Raw genomic sequence first — 19,507 nt, 5'->3', positions numbered from 1 at the left:
ATGGTTAAGTAGGCATTTTCTAGCACAACAACAAAGTCCTTCATATCGCCGGTTGACATATGCGCTATGGAAGAACAATCTGGTCCAGTTGGCTTCCTGAGTCTAGAATTAGAGTAGATCGAGTGAAATGTAAAAGCGAAACCTCTCAATCTGAACACTAGTTGGTGCTTGGATGTGTTTCGTTTCTCACAAATTTGGCAGTTCTGATGTGATGATGTTCTTCCATAGTTAGTGAAGTTTGGTCCCCAAATAGTATGTGCAAGGTGATTCATAGTGTTATTTCGTTAAGCAATTTTCCTTATTCTGCATGGGTGCTATTTTTTCAATCATTCTCAATCTGAACATGACATATGTCTTCCATATGCAGTGAAGTTTGGTCCCATATTTTTATAAGAAAAGGTGAAACAAAGTGATGTTTCCTTTTGTGCTGGGTGGTTCTAATTTTATTGCCTTTTGCAGAGTTTGCCATGCAGAATATCATCTACTTCAGCATGGTTCTAATTAACTTGTCATTATGTGTATTTGTTTCTTACTTAATCAACTTTCAGCATAAAAAGGAATTTTTTATGTTTATTAACATTCCAACATTTGGTCATCGTCTATTAAACTTATTCACTTTCTGTTCAACTAAATTCTTAAGAGTTCATTCGTTCCATATTTTTGTTTAACCTATTAAAGTCTATTGTTCAATTTTGGTAGGCCTTAAACATTTTTAATGTACGTTGAACATTTTTTTAATACACATTGAACATTTTGTGTAATCGATGCTGAACAATTTCCGAATACACACTGAACATTTTTGTGTAATATACGTTGAACACATTCTTAATAAGCGAGAACAATTTTATAATGCATAGTTAATGTTTTTTTAAATATACCATGAACAATTTTGTAATATAAGATGAATATTTTTGTATAAAATATGGAACATTTGTTTGCGACAAAAAACTGAATATTTGTTTTTAATAGGTTAAATAGAAAAAAACAAATTTGAACGTTTGTTAAACATTTTTATTAATTGCCTGGATTTTTTGTTTAATATATTTACATATCTCTTTTTTGTTCAAATTGTTAACAAAAAAGATGTTCAACTACTTATTTATGGTTGAACAATTGTTTATTAAACCTGTTTCATTCGGCTCAACATTTGTCAAATCAATTCTTGTTCATTCCATTCTTTAAACTTGTTCATTAAAAAGGTTCAGCTACTTTTATTATTAAAGAAATTCATGAGAAGTTCTTATATCACATAGTCAATTGTAAAGACAATGAAATTCAACTACCACTGGTGAAATCATTCCTGCATGAACATGTACATATTAATCTTATTCAACATTTTACAGCAATAGAGGGTTGTTAGATATGATTTTGTGGCCTAACTTTATTTAATTTCTTCCTATTCTTCAGCGATTCCGCATATTCAAATTAATCTCACGAGGAACATATTTTCCTTGGAAATACAATAGTGGTGCATAAGCCTACTTTTGCTGATATTACGAGTAATCTTTTTTTTCTTCGCACTTGATAATGTTCTTTTCCAACAATTAACATAAATTAAATTGTTACAGGTGCACAGAGACATGGATGAACAGATGTACAAGTGGATAGAATTACAAATGCAAAGAGAGCCAACAAATATCTGCCCACTTGTGAAACTAGTTTTTTCTGTGAGAAAATTTATTCCATTCTGTAGCAAGTTGTGCCAAAACAATGTTTCTGCTGATTCTTTTTGTCTCTGAATATTGTAACAACACAAGAATTTACCCTTCACTTTACTCTTCAATTTTATATATACACTGAACATTTGTTTTTTTTCTCATTCTAATTACTCTTCAAATTACTAGAAGATATATTGCTGCAAATTCAGAACCAACAATTAGTACAAATTCTTGTACTAAAAGTTGTTGATTCTTATTATTATCCTCAGGTCTGCATTTCTCACTGTACAAATGCAGAAACAAAATTATTGTACAAACTTTTGAAACAACTGAAACAGTCACGAAAAAGTTCAGGAAACAGCCACGAAAAGGTACAGGAAACAGCCACGAAAAAGTTCAGGAAGCAGTGTACACGTTTTTTTTTTTTTTTGAGAATTGGGAAGCAGCGTACACTTCTTTTTTTAGCAACGGAAGCAGCGTACGCGAAGCAGTATGAAAACAGCCACGACAACGTTCGAATTAACAAACGGGGCAAACTTAGTTAACGGGCCGCGAATAAGCCAGCCCGCAAACAACCTCTATCAGCGAAACCTCCTCAACTTGACGCTCGCGAGCGTCGAGCAGGAGCTCTCAAGAGTTCAGACACGAAATCCCTAATTAGGATCCAGGTCGATCTTGCAAATGTCACTCCCATCTGCCACTTCTCGCAACCCGAAAGTTTATTCAAAATGTTATATTGCTTGAATCGTCCGTCTAAATTCTGAATGTTTTTCTGTTGGATTTCTCGTGTCAAGATCTCCAAACTAGATTACATGTTAATAGGTTCGATGAATTTTTATGAAAAAAGACGGAAGAGAAAAACTGGAGCTAGAAGCACGAATTTTCCTACTTTTTTTTGAGAGGCGGCTGTGCTTTCTCCTGGAACCAAATTTGTGCTCTCACGGGAAGCAAATCTGTGTGCTTCTTGTAGAAGCCAAAAAAAAAGAATGCACTTTTTTGCCCTTTCTGAGAGGCACATCTGTGCTTCTCGCAGAAGAAAATTTGTGCCTCCGCGAAAACCAATTTTGTGCTTCACGTGTAAACAAAAAACACATATTTTTTCTTTTTGAGAGGCATAGTTATGCTTCTCGCGGAAGCAAATTTGTGCTTCTTCTAAAAAAAGCAATCCCCCTCTTTTTCAAGAGGCACAATTGTGCTTCCCGTGAAAGAAAATCTATGTCTCAACGAGAAGCAAATCTATGTTTCTTGTGAAAGGAAATATTTATTTATTTATTGAGAGGCACATAGCCACAGTTGCGCTTCTCACGGAAACAAATCTATGCCTTCATGAGAAGCAAATATGTGCTTATCATGGAAGAAAAAAATCAGCGCAATTTTTTTCTCAAAAACCTTGGAAAACCAAGTACCCAAAAAACCTAGAAAAAACATCTAAAACGCGTACAGAGAAAAAATCCCGAGGGAGCGCCCAATATGCGACACGTGACGGTGGCTAAACACACCACTTGTCGCGCTCTCAGCGCACCAAAGTGACCCTCACGGTGCTCCCGTAAGGGGTGCCCCTTAACTAGTTGCTCTCCTTAAGGCCGGACACGGCATGACCTTTTTAATCACGGGCCTTTTATAGGGCTATTTTGACCTTTTCAGGGCATGGTGTTTTGGTCTTTTAAGGTTTTTGAAAATCTTTTTAAGGATGGTTTTGGCATTTTTAGCTGGGCTTCATGGCAAAGCACAACCGTGCTTTTCGAAAAGTAAAAAAGCACAACTATGCTTCTATGAATTGTGCTTCATAGAAAGTGAAAGTATATTTGTGCTTTCGATGAGGCCGTGAGGCACACTTGTGCTTCCCGAAAAGTAAAAAATACAATTATGCTTTTGAAAATAAATAAATAAAAATACACTCGTGCTTCTGTTTTTTTTCGTATTTTTTGTTCCAGTTTTATTTCTGGTTTCACTTTTTTCCTGTTTCCGGATTTCCCCTGGGGTTTTCAATTTTTTTTTAGATTTTTTTGTCCAAATCTATTAACATGGGATCTGGTTCCAAAGATCTCGACGCGAAAAACACAACAAGAAAATGGTTTATAATTTGGACGCATGGTTCAAAAGATAAAACATTTTGAAAAAATGAATGATTAAGGCAAATGCTACCTCTTGAGCATTGCGTTGGATTTTCCCGAAGAGTAGAGGATGATGCAGCAAAGTAGCGTAAGTATTTCCCTCAGTTTTTGAGAACCAAGGTATCAATCCAGTAGGAGGCTACGCGTGAGTCCCTCGTACCTACACAAAAACAATATCTCAACGCAACCAACGCGCTTAGGGGTTGTCAATCCCTTCACGGTCACTTACGAAAGTGAGATCTGATAGAGATGATAAATAATATTTTTGGTATTTTTGGTATAGACATGCAAAGTGAAAAGTAAAAGGCAAAGTAAAAAAGCAAAGCAATAATAAAGTGATGGAGATTGATATGATGAGAAAGTGACCCGGGGGCCATATGTTTCACTAGTGGCTTCTCTCAAGAGCATAAGTATTCTACGGTGGGTGAACAAATTACTGTTGAGCAATTGACAGAATTGAGCATAGTTATGAGAATATCTAGGTATGATCATGTATATAGGCATCACGTCCGAAACAAGTAGACCGACTCCTGCCTGCATCTACTACTATTACTCCACTCATCGACCGCTATCCAGCATGCATCTAGATATTAAGTTAAAAACAGAGTAACGCCTTAAGCAAGATGACATGATGTAGAGAGATAAATTCATGCAATATGAAATAAACCCCATCTTGTTATCCTCGATGGCAACGATGCAATGCATGCCTTGTTGCCCCTTCTGTCACTGGGAAAGGACACCGCAAGATCGAACCCAAAGCTAAGCACTTCTCCCATGGCAAGAAAAACCAATCTAGTAGGCCAAACCAAACTGATAATTCGAAGAGAGTTGCAAAGATAACCAATCATACATAAAAGAATTCAGAGAAGATTCAAATATTATTCATAGATAGACTGGATCATAAACCCACAATTCATTGGTCTCAACAAACACACCGCAAAAAGAAGATTACATCGAATAGATCTCCACGAGAGAGGGGGAGAACATTGTATTGAGATCGAGAAAGAGAGAAGAAGCCATCTAGCTACTAACTATGGACCCATAGGTCTGAAGTAAACTACTCACACTTCATCGGAGGGGCTTGGATGATGATGTAGAAGCCCTTCGTGATCGATGCCCCCTCCGGCGGAGCTTCGGAACAGGCCCCAAGATGGGATCTCATGGATACAAAAAGTTGCGGCGGTGGAATTAGGTTTTTGGCTCCGTATCTGATCGTTTGGGGGTACGTAGGTATATATAGGAGGAAGGAGTACGTCGGTGGAGCTTCGAGGGGCCCACGAGGCAGGGGGGCGCGCCCTCCACCCTCGTGACCGCCTCGTGGCTTTCTTGACGGAGGGTCCAAGTCTCCTGGGTCTTATCTAATGAGAAAATCGCGTTCTCGAAGGTTTCATTTCGTTTGGACTCCGTTTGATATTCTGTTTCTCCGAAACACTGAAATAGGCAAAAAACAGCAATTCTGGGTTGGGCCTCCGGTTAATAGGTTAGTCCCAAAAATAATATAAAAGTGGAAAATAAAGCCCAATATAGTCCAAAACAGTAGGTAATATAGCATGGAGCAATCAAAAATTATAGATACGTTGGAGACGTATCAAGCATCCCCAAGCTTAATTCCTGCTCGTCCTCGAGTAGGTAAATGATAAAAACAGAATTTTTGATGCGAAGTGCTACTTGGCATAATTTCAATGTAAATCTTCTTAATTGTGGTATGAATATTCAGATTCAAAAGATTCAAGACAAAAGTTCATGTTGACATAAAAATAATAATACTTCAAGCATACTAACAAAGCAATTATATCTTCTCAAAATAACATGGCCAAAGAAAGCTATCCCTACAAAATCATATAGTCTGGCTATGCTCTATCTTCACCACACAAAGTATTTAAATCATGCACAACCCCGATGACAAGCCAAGCAATTGTTTCATACTTTTGACATTTTCAAAACTTTTTCGATCTTCACGCAATACATGAGCGTGAGCCATGGATATAGCACTATATGTGGAATAGAATGGTGGTTGTGGAGAAGACAAAAAAGGGAAGATAGCTCACGTCAACTAGGCGTATCAACGAGCTATGGAGATGCCCATCAATAGATATCAATATGAGTGAGTAGGGATTGCCATGTGATACGTCTCCAACGTATCTATAATTTTTGATTGCTCCATGCTATATTATCTACTGTTTTGGACTATATTGGGCTTTATTTTCCGCTTTTATATTATTTTTGGGACTAACCTATTAACCAGAGGCTCAGCCCAGAATTGCTGTTTTTGCCTATTTCAGTGTTTCGAAGAAACGGAATATCAAACGGAGTCCAAACGGAATGAAACCTTCGGGAACGTAATTTTCTCATCGAACGTGATCCAGGAGACTTAGACCCTACGCCAAGGCATCAGAGAGGTGGTCACGAGGGTGGGCCCCCCCTAGGGCACGCCCCCTGCCTCGTGGGCCCCTCGGAGCTCCACCGACGTACTCCTTCCTCCTATATATATACCTACATACCCCCAAACGATCAGAACAGGGAGCCAAAAACCTAATTCCACCGCCACAACTTTCTGTATCCACGAGATCCCATCTTGGGGCCTGTTCCGGAGCTCCGCCGGAGAGGGCCGTCATCACGGAGGGCTTCTACATCATCATAGCCTCTCCGATGAAGTGTGAGTAGTTTACCTCAGACCTTCGGGTTCATAGTTAGTAGCTAGATGGCTTCTTCTCTCTTTTTGGATCTCAATACAAAGTTCTCCCCCTCTCTTGTGGAGATCTATTCGATGTAATCTTCTTTTTGCGGTGTGTTTGTTGAGACCGATGAATTGTGGGTTTATGATCAAGTCTATCTATGAATAATATTTGAATCTTCTCTGAATTCTTTTATGTATGATTGGTTGTCTTTGCAAGTCTCTTCGAATTATCCGTTTGGTTTGGCCAGCTAGATTGGTGGTTCTTGCCATGGGAGAAGTGCTTAGCTTTGGGTTCGATCTTGCGGTGTCCTTTCCTAGTGACAGAAGGGGCAACAAGGCATGCATTGCATCGTTGCCATCGAGGATAACAAGATGGGGTTTATTTCATATTGCATGAATTTATCTCTCTACATCATGTCATCTTGCTTAAGGCGTTACTCTGTTTTTAACTTAATATCTAGATGCATGCTGGATAGCGGTCGATGAGTGGAGTAATAGTAGTAGATGCAGAATTGTTTCGGTCTACTTGTCACGCACGTGATGCCTATATACATGATCATGCCTAGATATTCTCATAACTATGCTCAATTCTGTCAATTGCTCAACAGTAATTTGTTCACCCACCGTAGAATACTTATGCTCTTGAGAGAAGCCACTAGTGAAACCTATGGCCCCCAGGTCTATTCTCATCATATCAATCTCCATCATTTTAATCTTGCTTTGCTTTTTTACTTTGCCTTTACTTTTCGCTTTGCATCTTTATACCAAAAATACCAAAAATATTATATCTATCAGATCTCACTCTCGTAAGTGACCGTGAAGGGATTGACAACCCCTAATCGCGTTGGTTGCGAGTAGCTATCGTTTTGTGCAGGTACGAGGGACTTGAGCGTGTCCTCCTACTGGATTGATACCTTGGTTCTCAAAAACTAAGGGAAATACTTACGCTACTTTGCTGCATCATCCCTTCCTCTTCGGGGAAAACCAACGCAAGCTCAAGAGGTAGCAAGAAGGATTTCTAGCGCCGTTGCCGGGGAGTCTACGCAAAAAGTCAACATACCAAGTACCCATCACAATCCCTATCTCTCGCATTACATTATTTGCCATTTGCCTCTCGTTTTCCTCTCCCCCACTTCACCCGTGCCATTTTATTCGCCCTCTCTCTCTATCCTCCCTCTCTATTTGCCTCTTTTTGCCCGCTTGCCTTTTGTTTGATCATGTGTTGGATTGCTTGTTTGTCGCGATGGCTCAACCAAGATTCAGTTATCTCCACCTTAAAAGGTTAGAGGAGATCGAAAACAACGTTAGGAAATTTATGGTTTTGCAATTTGAGCATAATAATTTCTTTAGAAACGAGCTTAAGGAACAAAAAAGTTTTATGAGTTATATGAATAAAGAGCTTGATGATATGTCTAAAGAATTTGATGGTATACGATCCCAAATTGCTCGTCTAGAAAAGATGACTGCTGAAATTTCGGATATGCAAGCCACCTTAGTCAATAAGATGGCCGCTAAACCAAATTCTTATGAAAATCAAGATGAAGATCTAAAAGTTATTGATGTGTCCCCTATTAAATATTTGTTTTGCAATATGAATCTTGATGAAACTGAATATGATCTTCCTTTACCTAGAAGGCGTTCTAAAAATTCAGAGTATTTAGATCTTTATGATGAAATTGATGAAAGTGGGATTGAAAGAGATAAAAATCTAGATGTTGCTAAACCCACTATATTGGATTTCAAGGAATTTAATTATGAAATTTGCTCTTTAATTGATTGTATTTCCTTGTTGCAATCTGTGCTAAATTCTCCACATGCTTATAGTCAACATAAAGCCTTCACCGAACATATTGTTGATGCGTTGATGCAATCTTATGAAGAAAAACTTGAGTTGAAAGTTTCTATCCCTAGAAAACTCTATGATGAGTGGGAACCAACTATTAAAATTAAAATTAAAGATCATGAGTTTTATGCTTTGTGTGATTTGGGTGCTAGTGTCTCTACTATTCCCAAGACTTTGTGTGATTTGCTATATTTCCGTAATTTTGATGATTGCTCTCTAAACTTGCATCTTGCGGATTCTACTATTAAGAAACCTATGGGAAGGATTAATGATGTTCTTATTGTTGCAAATAGGAGTTATGTGCCCGTAGATTTCATTGTTCTTGATATAGATTGCAATCCTTCTTGCCCTATTATTCTTGGTAGATCTTTCCTTAGAATGGTTGATGCGATTATTGATATGAAGGAAGGGAATATTAGATTTAAATTTCCATTAAAAAAGGGCATGGAACACTTTCCAAGAAATAAAATAAAATTTCCATATGAAACTATCATGAGAGCTACTTATGGATTGCCTACCAAAGATGGCAATACCTAGATCTATCCTCGCTTTTATGCCTAGGTAGGGGCGTTAAATGATAGCGCTTGTTGGGAGGCAACCCAATTTTATTTTTATTCCTTTCTTTTTGCTCCTGTTTAGTAATAAATAATTTATCTAGCCTGTGTTTTTGTTGTGTTTTTTTGTGTTCAATTAGTGTTTGTGCCAAGTAGAACCGTTGGGAAGACTTGGGGAAAGTCTTGTTAAACTTGCTGTAAAAACAGAAACTTTAGCGCTCACGAGAACTGCTGTCATTTTTATTTTAAGAGTGCTATTTAGTTAATTATTTTTGCAGATGATTAATAGATAAATTCCTCACATCCAGCAATTTATTTTAGAATTTTTGGGGTTCCAGATCTTGCGCTAGCTACAGATTACTACAGACTGTTCTGTTTTTGACAGATTCTGTTTTCCGTGTGTTGTTTGCTTATTTTGATGAATCTATGGCTAGTAAAATAGTTTATAATCCATAGAGAAGTTGTAATACAGTAGTATTAACACCAATATAAATAAAGAATGAGTTCATTACAGTACCTTGAAGTGGTCTTTTGTTTTCTTTCGCTAACGGAGCTCACGAGTTTTCTACTTTAAGTTTTGTGTTGTGAAGTTTTCAAGTTTTGGGTGAATTCTTGTGATGGATTATGGAACAAGGAGTGGCAAGAGCCTAAGCTTGGGGATGCCCATGGCACCCCCAAGATAATCCAAGGACACCAAAAAGTCAAAGCTTGGGGATGCCCCGGAAGGCATCCCCTCTTTCGTCCACTTCCATCGGTAATTTAGTTGGAGCTATATTTTTATTCACCAACATGATATGTGTTTTGCTTGGAGCATCTTGTATTATTTGTGTCTTTGTGATTTAGTATGCCACAATCATCCTTGCTGTACAAACCTTTTTAGAGAGCCATACACGAATTAAAATTTGATAGAATACTCTATGTGCTTCACTTATATCTTTTTGAGCTAAGTAGTTTTGCTCTATGTGCTTCACTTATATTTTTTGAGCGTTATAATTTTGCTCTATGTGCTTCACTTAGATCTTTTAGAGCACGGTGGTGGATTTGTTTTAAAGAAACTATTGATCTCTCATTCTTCACTTAAATTATTTTGAGAGTCTCTTAATAGCATGGTAATTTGCTTAATAATAATATGCTTGGTATTCAAGATTTGTGAAACTTTCTTTTGAGTGTGTTGAATACTAAGAAAAGATTGAAGCATGATAATTGTTTTGAGATATGGAGGTGATAATATTAGAGTCATTCTAGTTGAGTGGTTGTGAATTTAAAGAATACTTGTGTTAAAGTTTTTGATTCCCGTAGCACGCACATATGGTGAACCGTTATGTGATGAAGTCGGAGCATGATTTATTTATTGATTGTCTTCCTTATGAGTGGCAGTCGGGGACGAGCGATGGTCTTTTCCTACCAATCTATCCTCCTAGGAGCATGCGCGTAATACTTTGCTTTGATAACTTCTAGATTTTTGCAATAAGTATATGAGTTCTTTATGACTAATGTTGAGTCCATGGATTATACGCACTCTCACCCTTCCACCTTTGCTAGCCTCTCTAATACCGCGCACCTTTCGCCGTTATCATACACCCACCATATACCTTCCTCAAAACAGCCACCATACCTACCTATTATGGCATTTCCATAGTCATTCCGAGATATATTGCCATGCAACTTTCCACCGTTCCGTTTATCATGACACATTCAGCATTGTCATATTGCATATCCCGGTACACCGCCGGAGGCATTCATATAGAGAGTCATATTTTGTTTTAAGTATCGAGTTGTAATTGTTGAGTTGTAAGAAAAATAAAAGTGTGATGATCATCATTTTTTAGAGCATTGTCCCAAGTGAGGAAAGAATGATGGAGACTATGATTCCCCCATAAGTCGGGATGAGACTCCGGACGAAAAATAAATAAAAGAGGCCAAAGAAGCCCAAATAAAAAAAAGAGGCCATATAAAAAAGAGAAAAGGCCCAAATAAAAAAATATAAAAAAATTTAAAAAATTAGAGAAAAAGAGAGAAGGGACAATGTTACTATCCTTTTACCACACTTGTGCTTCAAAGTAGCACCATGATCTTCATAGTAGGGAGTCTCTCATGTTATCACTTTCATATACTAGTGGGAATCTTTCATTATAGAACTTGGCTTGTATATTCCAATGATGGGCTTCCTCAAATTGCCCTAGGTCTTCATGAGCAAGCAAGTTGGATGCACACCCACTTAGTTTCTTTTTGAGCTTTTATATACTTATAGCTCTAGTGCATCCGTTGCATGGCAATCCCTACTCACTCACATTGATATCTATTGATGGGCATCTCCATAGCCCGTTGATACGCCTAGTTGATGTGAGACTATCTTCCCCTCTTTTTGTCTTCTCCACAACCACCATTCTCTTCCACCTATAGTGCTATATCCATGGCTCACGCTCATGTATTGCGTGAAGATTGAAAAAGTTTTGAAAAAGTTAGAGTATGAAACAATTGCTTGGCTTGTCATCGGGGTTGTGCATGATTTAAATACTTTGTGTGGTGAAGATAGAGCATAGCCAAACTATATGATTTTGTAGGGATAACCTTCTTCGGCCATGATATTTTGAGAAGACATAATTGCTTTGTTAGTATGCTTGAAGTATTATTTTTTTAATGTCAATATAAACTTTTGTCTTGAATCTTTTGAATCTGAATATTCATATCACAATTAAGAATATTTGCATTGAAATTATGCCAAGTAGCACTCCGCATAAAAAATTCTCTTTTTATCATTTACCTACTCGAGGACGAACATGAATTAAGCTTGGGGATGCCTGATACGTCTCCAACGTATCTATAATTTTTGATTGCTCCATGCTATATTATCTACTGTTTTGGACTATATTGGGCTTTATTTTCCACTTTTATATTATTTTTGGGACTAACCTATTAACCGGACCCAGCCCAGAATAGCTGTTTTTTTTGCCTATTTCAGTGTTTCGAAAAAACGGAATATCAAACGAAGTCCAAACGGAATGAAACCTTCAGGAACGTGATTTTCTCACCGAACATGATCCAGGAGACTTGGACCCTACGCCAAGGCATCAGAGAGGCGGTCACGAGGGTGGGGGGCGCCCCCCCTAGGGCGCGTCCCCCTGCCTCGTGGGCCCCTCAGAGCTCCACCGACGTACTCCTTCCTCCTATATATACCTACGTACCCCCAAGCGATCAGAATAGGGAGCCAAAAACCTAATTCTACCGCCGCAACTTTCCGTATCCACGAGATCCCATCTTGGGGCCTGTTCCGGAGCTCCGCCGGAGAGGGCCGTCATCACGGAGGGCTTCTACATCATCATAGCCTCTCCGATGAAGTGTGAGTAGTTTACCTTAGACCTTCGGGTCCATAGTTAGTAGCTAGATGGCTTCTTCTCTCTTTTTGGATCTCAATACAAAGTTCTCCCCCTCTCTTGTGGAGATCTATTCGATGTAATCTTCTTTTGCGATGTGTTTGTTGAGACCGATGAATTGTGGGTTTATGATCAAGTCTATCTATGAATAATATTTGAATCTTCTCTGAATTCTTTTATGTATGATTGGTTATCTTTGCAAGTCTCTTCGAATTATTCGTTTGGTTTGGCCAACTAGATTGGTAGTTCTTGCCATGGGATAAGTGCTTAGCTTTGGGTTCGATCTTGCGGTGTCCTTTCCCAGTGACAGAAGGGGCAGCAAGGCACGTATTGCATCGTTGCCATCGAGGATAACAAGATGGGGTTTATTTCATATTGCATGAACTTATCTCTCTACATCATGTCATCTTGCTTAAGGCGTTACTCTGTTTTTAACTTAATACTCTAGATGCATGCTGGATAGCGGTCGATGAGTGGAGTAATAGTAGTAGATGCAGAATCGTTTCGGTCTACTTGTCACGGACATGATGCCTATATACATGATCATGCCTAGATATTCTCATAACTATGCTCAATTCTGTCAATTGCTCAACAGTAATTTGTTCACCCACCGTAGAATACTTATGCTCTTGAGAGAAGCCACTAGTGAAACCTATGACCCCCGGGTCTATTCTCATCATATCAATCTCCATCACTTTAATCTTGCTTTGCTTTTTTACTTTGCCTTTACTTTTCACTTTGCAGCTTTATACCAAAAATACCAAAAATATTATATCTATCAGATCTCACTCTCGTAAGTGACCATGAAGGGATTGACAACCCCTAATCGCGTTGGTTGCGAGTAGCTATCGTTTTGTGCAGGTACGAGGGACTTGAGCGTGGCCTCCTACTGGATTGATACCTTGGTTCTCAAAAACTGAGGGAAATACTTACGCTACTTTGATGCATCATCCCTTCCTCTTCGGGGAAAACCAACGCAAGCTCAAGAGGTAGCACTATGCAACAGATGCACTAGAGCTATAAGTATGTGAAAGCTCAACAAAAGAAACTAAGTGGGTGTGCATCCAACTCGCTTGCTCACGAAGACCTAGGGCATTTTGAGGAATCCCATCATTGGAATATACAAGCCAAGTTCTGTAATAAAAAAAATCTCACTAGTATATGAAAGTGACAGAATGAGAGACTCTCTATCATGAAGATCATGGTGCTACTTTGAAGCACATGTGTGGTAAAAGGATAGTAACATTGTCCCTTCTCTCTTTTTCTCTCATTTTTTTTGTTTGGGCCTTCTCTTTTTTATGGCCTTTTTTTATATTTTTTGTCCGGAGTCTCATCCCGACTTGTGGGGTAATCATAGTCTCCATCATCCTTTCCTCACTTGGGACAATGCTCTAAAAATGATGATCATCACACTTTTTATTTTTCTTACAACTCAACAATTACAACTCAATACTTAGAACAAAATATGACTCTATATGAATGCCTTCGGTGGTGTACCGGGATATGCAATGAATCAAGAGTGACATGTATGAAAGAATTATGAATGGTGGCTTTGACACAAATATGATGTCAACTACATGATCATGCTAGCAATATGACAATGATGGAGCATGTCATAATGAACGGAACGGTGGAAAGTTGCATGGCAATATATCTCGGAATGGCTATGGAAATGCCTGAAGGAAATATGCCCTAGAGGCAATAATAAAGTTATTATTTATTTCCTTATATCATGATAAATGTTTATTATTCATGCTAGAATTATATTAACCGGAAACGTAATACTTGTGTGAATACATAGACAAACAAAGTGTCACTAGTATGCCTCTACTTGACTAGCTCGTTAATCGAAGATGGTTATGTTTCCTAACCATAGACATGAGTTGTCATTTGATTAACTGGATCACATCATTAGGAGAATGATGTGATTGACATGACCCATTCCATTAGCTTAGCACCCGATCGTTTAGTATGTTGCTATTGCTTTCTTCATGACTTATACATGTTCCTATGACTATGAGATTATGCAACTCCCGTTTACCGGAGGAACACTTTGTGTGCTACCAAATGTCACAACGTAACTGGGTGATTATAAAGGTGCTCTATAGGTGTCTCCAAAGGTACATGTTGGGTTGGCGTATTTCGATATTAGGATTTGTCGCTCCGATTGTCGGAGAGGTATCTCTGGGCCCTCTCGGTAATACACATCACTTAAGCCTTGCAAGCAATGCAACTAATAAGTTAGTTGCAAGATGATGTATTACGGAACGAGTAAAGAGACTTGCCGGTAACGAGATTGAACTAGGTATTGAGATACCGACGATCGAATCTCGGGCAAGTAACATACCGATGACAAAGGGAACAACGTATGTTGTTATGCGGTCTGACCGATAAAGATCTTCGTAGAATATGTAGGAGCCAATATGAGCATCCAGGTTCCGCTATTGGTTATTGACCGGAGACGTGTGTCGGTCATGTCTACATTGTTCTCGAACCCGTAGGGTCCGTACGCTTAACGTTACGATGACAGTTTCATTATGAGTTTATATATTTTGATGTACCGAAGGTTGTTCGGAGTCCCAAATGTGATCACGGACTTGACGAGGAGTCTCAAAATGGTCGAGACATAAAGATCGATATATTGGACGACTATATTTGGACACCGGAAAGGTTTCGGGTAAGATTGGGACAATACCGGATCACCGGGAGGTTATCGGAACCCCCCGGGAGGTATATGGGCCTTATTGGAAAGGAGGGGAAAGGAGCAAGGGAGGGGGGGGGCACCCCCCAAGCCCAATCCGAATTGGGAAGGGGGCCGGCCCCCCTTTCCTTCCTCCCTCCTTCCTCTTCCTTCCCTCTCCTACTCCTAATAGGAAAAAGGGGAGTCCTACTCCCGGTGGGAGTTGGACTCCCCCCTTGGGCGCACCACCCTCCTTGGCCGGCCCCCCCCTCCACTCCTTTATATACGGGGGCAGGGGGGCACCCCAGAGATACAACAATTGATCATTGATCTCTTAGCCGTGTGCGGTGCCCCCCTCCACCATAATCCTCGATAATATTGTAGCGGTGCTTAGGCGAAGCCCTGCGACGGTAGAACATCAAGATCGTCACCACGCCGTCGTGCTGACGGAACTCATCCCTGACACTTTGCTGGATCGAAGTCTGGGGATCGTCATCGAGCTGAACGTGTGCAAAAACTCGGTGGTGCCGTAGTTTCGGTGCTTGATCGGTCAGGCCATGAAGACGTACGACTACATCAACCACGTTGTTATAACGCTTCTGCTTCCGGTCTACGAGGGTACGTAGACAACACTCTCCCCTCTCGTTGCTGTGCATCACCATGATCTTGCGTGTGCATAGGAATTTTTTTGAAATTACTATGTTCCCCAACAGTGGCATCCGAGCCTAGGTTTTATGTGTTGATGTTATATGCACAAGTAGAACACAAGTGAGTTGTGGGCGATATAAGTCATACTGCTTACCAGCATGTCATACTTTGGTTCGGCGGTATTGTTGGATGAAGCGGCCCGGACCGACATTACACGTACGCTTACGCGAGACTGGTTCTACCGACGTGCTTTGCACACAGGTGGCTGGCGGGTGTCAGTTTCTCCAACTTTAGTTGAACCGAGTGTGGCTACGCCCGGTCCTTGCGAAGGTTAAAACAACACCAACTTGACAAACTATCGTTGTGGTTTTGATGCGTAGGTAAGAACGATTCTTGCTAAGCCCGTAGCAGCCACGTAAAACTTGCAACAACAAAATAGAGGACGTCTAACTTGTTTTTGCAGGGCATGTTGTGATGTGATATGGTCAAGACGTGATGAGATATAAGTTGTTGTATAAGATGATCATGTTTTGTTGAAGTTATCGGCAACTGGCAAAAGCCTTATGGTTGTCTCTTTATTGCATAAGATGCAAGCGCCAAATAATTGCTTTACTTTATCGCTATGCGATAGCAATAGTTGCAAGAGCAATAGTTGGCGAGACGACCATGTGACGACATATTGATATAGATCAAGATGATGGAGATCATGGTATCATGCCGGTGACAATGGAAATCATGACGATGTTTTGGAGATGGAGATCAAAGGCACAAGATGATGATGGCCATATCATGTCACATATTTTGATTGCATGTGATGTTTATCTTTTATGCATCTTATCTTGCTTTAATTGACGGTAGCATTATAAGATGATCTCTCACTAAATTTCAAGATAAAAGTGTTCTCCCTGAGTATGCACCGTTGCCAAAGTTCGTCGTGCCGAGACACCACGTGATGATCGGGTGTGATAAGCTCTACGTCAATCTACAACGGGTGCAAGCCAGTTTTGCACACGCAGAATACTCAGGTTAAACTTGGCGAGCCTAGCATATGCAGATATGGCCTCGGAACACTAAGACCGAAAGGTCGAGCGTGAATCATATAGTAGATATGATCAACATAGTGATGTTCACCATTGAAAACTACTCCATTTCACGTGATGATCGGTTATGGTTTAGTTGATTTGGATCACGTGATCACTTAGAAGATTAGAGGGATGTCTTTCTAAGTGGGAGTTCTTAAGTAATATGATTAATTAAACTTTAATTTATCATCAACTTAGTCCTGGTAGTATTAGCATATCTATGTTGTAGATCAATGGCTCGCAATGTTGCTCCCTGTTTAATTTTTATATGTTTGTAGAGAAAACTAAGTTGAAAGATGTTAGTAGCAATGATGCGGATTGGATCCGTGATCTGAGGTTTATCCTCATTGCTGCACAGAAGAATTATGTCCTTGATGCACCGCTAGGTGACAGACCTATTGCAGGAGCAGATACAGACGATATGAACGTTTGGCTAGCCCAATATGATGACTACTTGATAGTTTAGTGCACCATGCTTAAACGGCTTAGAATCGGGACTTCAAAGACGTTTTGAACGTCATGGACCATATGAGATGTTCCAGGACTTGAAGTTAATATTTTAAGCAAATACCCGAGTTGAGAGATATGAAGTCTTCAACAAGTTCTATAGCTAAAAGATGGAGGAGAATAGCTCAAGCAGTGAGCATGTGCTCAAATTGTCTGGGTACTACAATCGCTTGAATCAAGTGGAAGTTAATCTTCCACATAAGATAGTGATTGACAGAATTCTCTAGTCACCATGACCAAGTTAGTAGAACTTCGTGATGAACTATAGTATGCAAGGGATGATGAAAACAATTCCCAAGCTCTTCGTGATGCTGAAATCGACGAAGGTAGAAATCAAGAAAAGCATCAAGTGTTGATGGTTGACAAGACCACTAGTTTCAAGAAAAGGGCAAAGGGAAGAAGGGGAACTTCAAGAAGAACGGCTAGCAAGTTGCTACTCAATTGAAGAAGCCCAAGTCTGTACCTAAGCCTGAGACTAAGTGCTTCTACTGCAAAGGGACTGGTCACTGCAAGCGGAACTACCCCAAGTATTTGGCGGATAAGAAGGATGGCAAAGTGAACAAAGGTATATTTGATATACAAATTATTGATGTGTATTTTACTAGTGTTCATAGCAGCCCCTCGGTATTTGATACTGGTTCAGTTGCTAAAGAGTAGTAACTCGAAACGGGAGTTGCAGAATGAACAGAGACTAGTTAAGGGTGAAGTGACGATGTGTGTTGGAAGTGGTTCCAAGATTGATATGATCATCATCGCACAGTCCCTATACTTTCGGGATTAGTGTTGAACCTAAATAAGTGTTATTTGGTGTTTGCGTTGAGCATGAATATGATTTGATCATGTTTATTGCAATACGGTTATTTATTTAAGTAAGAGAATAAATTGTTGTTCTGTTTACATGAATAAAACCTTCTATGGTCATACACCCAATGAAAATGGTTTGTTGGATCTCGATTGTGGTGATACACATTCTCATAATATTGAAGCCAAAAGATGCAAAGTTAATAATGATAGTGCAACTTATTTGTGGCACTGCCGTTTAGGTCATATTGGTGTAAAGCGCATGAAGAAAATCCATGCTGATGGGCTTTTGGAATCACTTGATTATGAATCAGTTGATGCTTGCGAACCGTGCCTCATGGGCAAGATGACTAAGACTCCATTATCCGGAACAATGGAGCAAGCAACTGACTTATTGGAAATAATACATACTGATGTATGCAGTCCGATGAATGTTGAGGCTCACGACGGGTATCATTATTTTCTAACCTTCACAGATGATTTCAGTAGATATGGGTATATCTACTTGATGAAACATAAGTCTGAAACATTTGAAAAGTTCAAAAACTTCAGAGTGAAGTGGAAAATCATCGTGACAAGAAAATAAAGTTTCTACGATCTGATCACAGAGACAAATATTTGAATTACGAGTTTGGTATTCAATTAAAACAATGTGGAATAGTTTCACAAAATCGTGCCACCTGTAACACCACAGCATAATGGTGTGTCTAAATGTCATAACCATACTATTATTGGATATAGTGCAATCTATGATGTTTCTTACCGATTAACCACTATAATTTTGAGGTTATGCATTAGAGACAACTACATTCACGTTAAATAGGGCACCATCTAAATCCGTTGAGACGACACCGTATGAACTGTGGTTTAGCAAGAAACCTAAGCTGTCATTTCTTAAAGTTTGGGGTTGCAATGCTTATGTGAAAAAGTTTCATCTTGATAAGCTCAAACCCAAGTCGGAGAAGTACATCTTCATAGGATACCCAAAAGAAAATGTTGGGTACACCTTCTATCACAGATCCGAAGGCAAGTTATTCATTGCTGAGAATGGATCCTTTCTAGAGAAGGAGTTTCTCTCGAAAGAAGTGAGTGGAAGGAAAGTAGAACTTGATGAGGTAACTGTACCTGCTCCCTTATTGGAAAGTAGTTCATCACAAAAATCGGTTCCTGTGACTGCTACACCAATTAGTGAGGAAGCTAATGATGATGATCATGTAACTTCAGATCAAGTTACTACCGAACCTCATAGGTAAACCAGAGTGAGATCCGCACCAGAGTGGTACGGTAATCCTATTTTGGAGGTCATGTTACTTGACCATGACGAGTCTACGAACTATGAGGAAGCGATGATGAGCCCAGATTCCACGAAATGGCTTGAGGCCAGAAAATCTGAGATGAGATCCATGTATGAGAACAAAGTATGGACTTTGATTGACTTGCCCATTGATCGGCGAGCCATTGAGATTAAATGGATCTTCAAGAGGAAGATGGACGTTGATAGTAGTGTTACTATCTACAAAGCTAGAATTGTCGCAAAAAGATTTTTGACAAGTTCAAGGTGTTGACTAC

Source organism: Triticum aestivum, chromosome 4A (assembly GCF_018294505.1).
Source record: "Triticum aestivum cultivar Chinese Spring chromosome 4A, IWGSC CS RefSeq v2.1, whole genome shotgun sequence".
Classification (NCBI taxonomy): domain Eukaryota; kingdom Viridiplantae; phylum Streptophyta; class Magnoliopsida; order Poales; family Poaceae; genus Triticum; species Triticum aestivum.
The sequence above is the reverse complement of the archived record's forward strand: the minus strand, read 5'-3'. Positions refer to the sequence as shown.